Genomic DNA, 8,937 nt, shown 5'->3' on the forward strand with positions numbered 1-8,937 from the left:
TGCTCAGTCCATGCGGTTCCCTCTGAGCACCCTTCCCAGCCTTTTTGTCAGGCTTACTTACTGTTAATAACTGTTCCAAGCTTTGCTGGATCATTTGCTGCCTCTAGGAAGCCTTCTTAAAGCCCACTTGACCGGAAGTGCCCAGCGAGCACCCCCCACCACCCCATGCTTCCCGCAAGCACTTCATTCTCCCCGTGTTTCTGTTCTCCCCACCACCTATGGCTCAGCCCCCAGCCCAAGCCAAGCCCAGGTGTGTGTTCAATAAACTTCTGGACTGACCCTGGGCCTCCACCTTGCACCCTGAGGAAGCGCCACCAACGGTCCAATGTGGCCAAGAGGAGCCAAGGACTCTGGGTTGCAGTTTGGGCTGGAGCCCCCCAGGAGCCAGGCCCCCGCTCCGCCCACCCCTTCTGCCCTCTTGGCTGCCCAGGCCCCGCCGTGGACAGAAGCACAGCCCCCACCCCTGCTCCGGCTCCCATAGTAGCCTCACTCCTGCCTGGTTTTTATAACATGGAGTCCTGGGAACATTTTCATTTGAATAAAAAGGTTTCTGCTGCTAAAAAATTAGTATTTAAACATTGGAAACACAGACCTAGGGATAAAGTCCAAATTGCTTAGTAAATGGAATGTTCTTGAGCCCTTTCTGTGTGCTGGGAGCTTGCCTACATCAATCATCTGGAATCACCCCAGCAGCCTTGTGAGGTAGCTGCCGTGAGGCTGGTCTGGGAGACGAGAAGATGGGCTCAGAAAGGGTGAGCATCTCGCTAAAGTCACAGAGCAAGTCGACCTTCTCCCTCTAAGGACTTCGCGCGGCTGGGAAAGGATCGGCCCCCTTTCCCTCGCTCCTTCCCACATGCAGCTTTGCTCTCGGTGTCTGTCAGCTCCAGATCGCCGGGGCCCCATCCCCTCTGCTGGGGGCCCTCTGGGATGACCCTCCTATGACTGAACAATCTGCTTCCCCAACCTGTACCAGCTCCTTGGGCCCCTCTCTCTGCCTCCTTATCTCATTCTGTGCGGGGCTGAGCGCTCTAAGAGCTTATCTTATCCTTGTGTTGATCCCAGACTCCTCGAGGGCAAAGTCCGGGACTCATTCATCTTCTCTGGCCTGGCAGCCCAACACAGTAGGTGTTTGACATACTCTGGCTGGGGGAAGGATCTGAACTCTGATCCTTTTGGGGCTGTCAGGCCCCAGGCCTAGAGTGCTGGCTTCTGGGGGAAGGGGTAGCAGGCAGCCTCCTGTTCTGGGCTTCCTCCTCCACCTGCCTCTACAGAGCCCTCTGAAGGCTCTCAGAGGCCAGAGGCAGACCCAGCTCCCTCTGCCGGGTTCCTCCATCACCACTGACTTATGGCTTTTCCCCAGCAGGTGCGGGCCTGCGCACATCTCACCTAGCCTGGAGATCTCCAGGATGCCTCCCAGCTCACACTAGAGCCGGCTTCGCCCTCTCCCCCACTCACTGGTCCCCAGGGTGCTCGTGGCCTGTCTTAGAGCTCCCCTAACACCCCATCACCAACACCCGGCTGCTCTGCCCCCAGACTGAACCCGAGGAGCAGCGGCCACTGACTTTGGTTCCTGCAGCCTCAGAGAGGGGCACAGAGTAGGTGTCTGAATAAATGGACGCTGAAGGAGCAGGTCTGTGAATGAAGATGCCTGGGGGAGGGGCGGCAGAAGCCTGGAGCAGTCAGCACAGTGCCCGCGGGGAGGAGGCCCTCAGTAAATGCCAGTCAGCCGCTTCCTCACCATCTCCACACATCCATGGACCAAGGCGATGCTGACTACGGTGGCTGAGAGTACACACAAGTTAACTGTCCACCCTCAAAGAAAGGACGTCAGGGAAGGAGTGGTCAGAGTTGGGTGGCCTTGATCGGGACAGGTTCCCTGAGGAAGGTGAGTTGAGTTCAGCTTTTGCTGAGGTGAAGCCCAGCAAGAGGTCGTGAGCACTGGAGGGGCGGAAAGAGTGACAGGGGCAACGGTGGGTGCAGAAAGAGGAAGCCGGCATTCATGCGGTCGGCCCGGGAGCCCGCTCTTCTGCAAGCCGTACTCCCAGCGGCCACCAGCAGGGGGCGCCCCGAACCGCCTACCCGCCCAGCCCTGGTCCCAGCGGCCATACCCCGGCCCCGCCCCGCCCGGACCCCTCCCGGTCCGCTGGACACCGTCAGCGCCCAGCACGCAGCGGCGGTCCCAGGTGTTCAGCGCGCATCTCACACTAAGTGAGGTTTCTGGTGGGACGTTTATTGTTGCTTGTGTATAAAACAAATGCATAGTATATATTCAATGAGTATAAAATGAGTCCATGTGTAGCACCATTGAAGATAAGAAAATCTGCCTTGCAGAGCTTCCTTGCAGATGTCCTTGAAGGTGGCCCCTCCCCAGGTAAGCAGAATGCTGACCTTTACCATAACCATTTCCTTGCCTTTCTCTGCGATCTATCACCCAGGTACCTAGCCCAGAACAGTGTGTGTTGATTTGGCCTGGGGTCGTTTATTGAATCAGTGGAACCTTGCGGCTGGGTGGATGCCAGGTGGTTCCTGCAAGTTTGTTCCCATTCGTTCACTGCCCACAGTGCTCCATTGCATGAGTAGAATCCAGTTGATTCATCCAGTGGACTGTAAAGGGACCTTGGTACTACTTGGTAATGAAGGAGCAGATACCGGAGAAGGCCACATGGTTCCTGAGAGAGGGGTACCTTGTTACAGCCCGTCACGGCTGGCTTTCGGGAGCTTTTGGATCTTTGTTCTCCGACCAGGGATCGAACCTGTGCCTGACTTCCAGGGAATTTCCTTCTTTTTGTTTTTAACAGTCAAGAAACTTTCAGAAAAGCTGCGAGAGAAGTACAATGACCATCCATAATACCCTTTGCTCAGATTCACAGTAATTATCATTTTGCCACATTTGCTTTCTGTCTCATACACATTGTTTTTCTGAACCATTTGGCAGGAAGTTACGTAGGTCGTGACCTTTCACTCAAGTATTTCAACGTGTATCTCCTAAGAAAACTGACATGTCTTACACAACCACAGTAGTTACCAACTTAGGCCTGGCAACCGTGATGCAACACTGATGCAACCCTGGGATGTGATATGCCAGCCCCTTTCCGGTGTCTCTGATTGTCCCAGTGAACTGGGATCACGCCTCACGTTTGGTTGTTAGGTCTCTTTAGTCTTTAATCTGGAACAATCCACAGCCTTACTTTGTTTTTCAAGACTTTAACGTTTGTGAAGAACAGAAGAGCTGCGGTCCATGGGGTCGTAAAGAGTCAGAAAAGACAGTGACCAAACAACAACAACATTTTTGAAGAGTACAGGGCAGTTGCTTTGTAGAATGTCCCTCAGTTTTTTTTCCTCTTCTCCCCTCCCATTAAGAAAATCAAAGTAAAACAAAAGAAGAAGAAAATCAAATATATCCATCATATAAAATGTGGACAATATAGGGAAGTAAACTAAAAGAAATAAACCAAGGGGATCAAACCAATTGATCCTAAAGGAAATTAACCCTGAATATTCATTGGAAGAACTGATGCTGAAGCTGAAGCTCCAATAGTTTGGCCACCTAATGCAAAGAGCTGTCTCATTAGAAAAGACCCTGATGCTGGGAAAGACTGAAGGTGGGAGGAGAAGGGGACGACAGAGGATGAGATGATTAGATGGCATCACCGATTCAGTGGACATGAGTTTAACTCCAGGAGATAGTGAAGGACAGAGGGGCCTGATGTGCTGCAGTCCATGGGGTCACAAAGAGTTGGATGCGGCTTAGTGACTAAACAACAACGGCAACAACAAAACCAAAATTGCCCCAGCTCCTCTGATGCAAGAATAGCCCTGTAGATATTTCCTGTGAGCACTCGGGTTAGTTGCCTTTGCGGTCCTGTGCACTCTGTACACTAACATTTACTTCTAAGAGGTGGGTGCTTTCCTTAGCTCTATTTTACAGCCTGTCCCAGAGACTCTGAGTCTTACTAGAGATCAAGTTCAAGGTAAGACTCTAACCTGATGGTGCACTTAGCCCTTCAGTTCAGTTCAGTTCAGTCGCTCAGTCGTGTCCGACTCTGCGACCCCGTGAATCGCAGCACGCCAGGCCTCCCTGTCCATCACCAACTCCCGGAGTTTACTCGAACTCATGTCCATCGAGCCGGTGATGCCATCCAGCCATCTCATCCTCTGTCGTCCCCTTCTCCTCCTGCCTCCAATCCCTCCCAGCATCAGGGTCTTTTCCAATGAGTCAACTCTTTGCATGAGGTGGCCAAAGTATTGGAGTTTCAGCTTCAGCATCAGTCTTCCAATGAACACCCAGGACTGATCTTTAGGATGGACTGGTTGGATCTCCTTGCAGTCCAAGGGACTCTCAAGAGTCTTCTCCAACACCACAGCTCAAAAGCATCAATTTTTTGGCGCTTATGCTGTACTATCTCTCCAAATTGGCTGGTTTTGTGTGTGTGTGTGTGTGTGTGAACCTCCACCCTACTGACATTTTGGGTCAGGACCAGGTATTTCTTGGCTGTGGGGGGCTGTCCTGTGCCTTATAAGATCTTAGCAGCATCTCTAGACTCCACCCATTTGATGCCAGCAGATCCCTCAAGCTGTGACATTCAAGAATGTCTCCAGACATTGCCAAGGATGTCCCCAGGGGAGAAGAGTCACCTCCAGTTGAGAGTCCCTTTGTGTGTGTGTGTGTGTGTGTGTGTGTGTGTGTGTGTGTGAGTGAAACCAGGTGACTTTATATTCAGTTTGATATCTTTTTGAATGGCTACCCGCTCCAGTACCCTTGCTTGGAAAATTCCATGGATAGGGGAGCCTGGCGGGCTACAGTCCATGGGGTCACAGAGTCAGACACAACTGAGCGACTAAAACTTTCACGTTTTCACTTTTCCCAGTTACCTGTACTCCATGATCACTCTAGGTTCCTTTCATTTTCTTCTCATGTCCTGTTGCCAGGAGTTGCCAGTCCAATAAACGGTTGACAAAAAAACAAATCCATTGCAGTAGGAGTCTTCTGTTGCCGCACAGCAAATAACCACAAACTAAGTGGCTTAAAACAGTAGTCACTTATTAGCTCACGAGTCTGTAGGTCAGAAGCCCAGTCTCGAAAGCTGACATCAGGTGTTGGCAGGGCTGAGTTCTCTGGGGGCTCTGGGAGGCATCCGCTTCCATGCCTGTTCTTGTTGGCTGGCAGGGATGGACAGGATTCTGTCCTTGCGACTCCAGATGTGAGGTGCCCATTTCCTTGCTGGTTGTCAGCTGAGGGCTGCTCTAGACTCCTAGAGCACCAATGTTCTTCTCCAAGTGGTCTCCTAATGCAAGCCAACAAGGGCACATCCTTTGCCATTCTTCTTGCACTTTGAGTCTCTGACTTCCTCTGCCATCAGCCAGAGCTCTGCTTCTAAAGAGTTCGTGTGGACTTCCCTGGTGTTCCTGTGATTAAGACTCAGGGCTTCCTCTACACGGGGCACGGTTCGATCCCTAATCAGGGAACTAAGGTCCTCCATGCTATGTGGTGTGGCCAAAAACAACCAACCAAAACAACAAACCAAAAAATAAAGAGCTTGTGTGATGAGGTCAGGTCATTGGAATAACCTATCTGAAGTCCACTGTACCATCAAACATGACCAGCTGCAGGAGTCATATTCATCATATTCACAGGCTTTATACGGGTGTGCGCAGCAGGGCGGGGAGTCTTGGGAACATCTCAGCATTCTGCCTACTGAAATTACCAAAGGGCAAAGGGCTCTTGCAGGGGGAGGACTCGGGACCAAAGGGGAGGAGGCCAGGCTGGGTGAGCAGGAGATGGAGGCACCACCCTGACTGGATGGTACCAGTTGGGGTACCATCTGGAGGTACCAGTTGGAGGCTTGACCCCAACTCCAGGAAGGGTCCTGCTGCATTCCTGCCCCTCGAGAAGCCCCAGCATGTACTTCTGGGACCGATCATGGATCCTGGGCAGACATGAGTCCTCTCTTCTCCCCCACTTCCGGTCCCTTTTCAGATGACCCTGATCTGTACTGAAGATCAGGATGAAGGCTAGGTCAGACGAATGTTCCAGCAAGGTCAAAAGGGAGGTGAGAATCCGACTGTTGGCAGGGAAGTTGAGCTGGGGCAGCTGTGTGGACCACCCAGCTCTGAGCGACCTGGGTGGAGACCGACTTGGGGAAAGGACAGAGGTGTTGTCTAGCAGAAAGGACTGGAGGTGCTCCGGGACACAATGTCTGCCCCCACCGAGGTGTGGGTGTGAGGGGCTGGGCCAGGGACCAGGGAGCCAGGCTTGTTAAAGATGAAGAGGTTTCTGCGCCATGGTGGCCGAGTGGGGCGCACAAGTAGAGACAGCATGACTCACCAGTCCCCAGCCTGGGGGGCCCATGGTGAGGCTCAGGGCAGCCCCCAGTCACCGGGGAACAGGGTAGAGAGGCTGTGGGGAGGGAAGGGGCAGCTGGAGCAGGAGAACATGCTTGGAGAAGACATGGGAAAGGCAAGTGGTGGAGGGCTAGGAGCGTGGTCACCCAGGCAGCAACATCCACAGGGCTCACGTGCATTCTCAGTCTTCTGAGACCACGGGGACATCGGGGTTACAACCACCATTTTCACCAATGTAGAGTAAAGGGACCCCAAGACCCTTACTTGAGAGCCCCTTAGACTGCAGGGATATCAAACCGGTCAATCCTAAAGGAAATCAGTCCTGAATATTCATTGGAGGGACTGATGCTGAAGCTGAAGTTCCAATACTTTGGCCACCTAATATGAAGAGTTGACTCACTGGAAAAGATCCTGATGCTGGGAAAGACTGAGGGCAGGAGAAGGGGGTGACAGAGGATGAGATGGTTGGATAGCATCATCAACTCAATGTACACGAGTTTCAGCAAAGTGTAGGAGATGGTGAAGTACAGGAAACATGCTGTACTGGCGTGCTGCAGTCCATGGGGTCGCAAAGAGCGGGACACGTCTAAGCGACTGAACAACAAAGATGCTGCCAAGGGAACCCTGATGGTACCACTGTGGAAGGCAGACCTCTTATGTGAAAATGATAAACCACTTCCCTGGAAGTCCCCACACGTGATGTGTCCACAGCAAAGGCCTGGAGGGCAGGGCTGGGATGGCAGCCAAGCTCTCCGGGGAGTTTAGGTAAAAACTGCACCCCTGAGATCAGATGGGCAGCTCCTGCAAAATGAGGTCAGAGGCCGCTAAGACTGGGACTGTTTGGAAGCCCAGCAGTGGGTGGCCTCCTCCAGCCTTGCAGTGTAGTTTCTATCAAAAGTGCTTGAGGCCTCTGCAGCTCAGCGCTGTAAAGCACCACGTGGCTATACGTACACAGTACCCTGGCAGGGCCCCCCTGCCGCAGAGCGAGGGCTGCTGCTTCAGGGCAGAGTTCACCCCAGCTGGTACCTGGGCAAAGGCTCTTCAGACCCACTTGATTTGCTCTGCTACCAGCCCGACCTTGCAACTTCAAATGGTTTGGGTGTGGAAAGAACACAGTGTTAAAATTCCAAAGGTCCAGCTTCTCATTCAACCTGGGTGACTTCAAGCAAGTCACTCAACATCCCTGAACCTTGGGCTTTTTCTCACTGGGATCTGAAGGCAGAGATCCTCAGCAGCCCTGACACTCTGTCCCCTCCAAGGTGGACCGTGTCCTGACTGCTGCCGGACACCTGCAGGGGTCTCTGGAGCCCAGCAACCCTCCCAGAGCCCTAGCGCCTAGAGGCATGTCCTTGAGTTTTCCAAAGAGGGGTCCCGTATAGGTGGAGAGGATACCCTCTGGCTGGTGCTGGAGCCCCCAGCCTGCAAAAGAACAGAACTCCCTGGTTCTTTTTTTTTTTTTTGGCCACACCCCAAAGCATGTGGAACTTCTCCAACCAGGAATTGAACCTGTGCCCCCTGCACTGGAAGCTTGGAGTCATAACCACTGGACCACCAGGGAAGTTCAGAATTCCCTGGTTCTTTATTTCGTTTTGGCAAAACTGACCTGTTGGCCAAATCTATTCCTCATGACTGAGAGAAAGAAAACTGTGCTTATATGCAAACTTTCAGTGGAAAGAATGAACCACTTCTGATCCCAGGGACAAATCTATGTGTTATTGGATTTTTCCAGCCTGATGCTTCTGCCATATTTGGAGAAAAATTCTGTTTTTCTTTTCTTTCTTTTTTTTAAAATTGTTTTTAGGAGTCATGTAGACACTGCTCTAGACCAGGCCATCATGGGGCTGAGCAGACTGGTTGGAGGGTAAGCAGGTGACCCACTTCTGCTAGCTGGGAGCAGAGGAGACTTAGCATCACCCAAGACAGGGTTTGGCAGGCGGTGTATGTGAATTTGAAGGAAGAAAATCCTGGGAGTGGGGGAATGGCCATCATTTCTGAGCAAAATGAAAACATTTAACTTCTTCTTTAGCCTTTTGTCAGGGAACCAGGTAAAAACAGAAAGTAAAAGGGGAGAAACCAAAAGTGAAATTGTTCATTCATGTTTGATGAAACCTTCCCACCAAATAGAAACTAGCCTACACAAAAATAAAAAAAGGAAAGAAAGTCAGGACGTTTTCACAGTCTGGGGCATCATTAGATACAGTGACACAGATACACTAGAAGCCACCCAGGACCCAGGTGCCAACTCGGTGAAACTGGGGAAACTAATTTCCACACACCTGAGCCTTGTAAGGGAGAGAGCTCCCTTCTTCCAATCCTTTGAGTCCTTGGAGAAAGTCAAGTGGCCATACATAACCAACAGGGGCTGGTTTCATTTATAAATAACCCAGGAACATTTTGTTGTTTTCAGTTTTTTAGGACTGGGTTTTCCCAGCATACAAGGCTCTAGGGAGACGTGAAAACCCTGACAGATCAGTGTGAGAACTACTGGGACAAGCTTGGGCCCCCTCATTCAGGCCATTAGACAACCACCTCTTTCAGGTTCCTCAGCCTCAGGCCCTTCCCTGGAACACCCCAGAAGTTGTATCTCCGGGGCGG

This window comes from Cervus elaphus, chromosome 2 (assembly GCF_910594005.1).
Source record: "Cervus elaphus chromosome 2, mCerEla1.1, whole genome shotgun sequence".
NCBI lineage: Eukaryota > Metazoa > Chordata > Mammalia > Artiodactyla > Cervidae > Cervus > Cervus elaphus.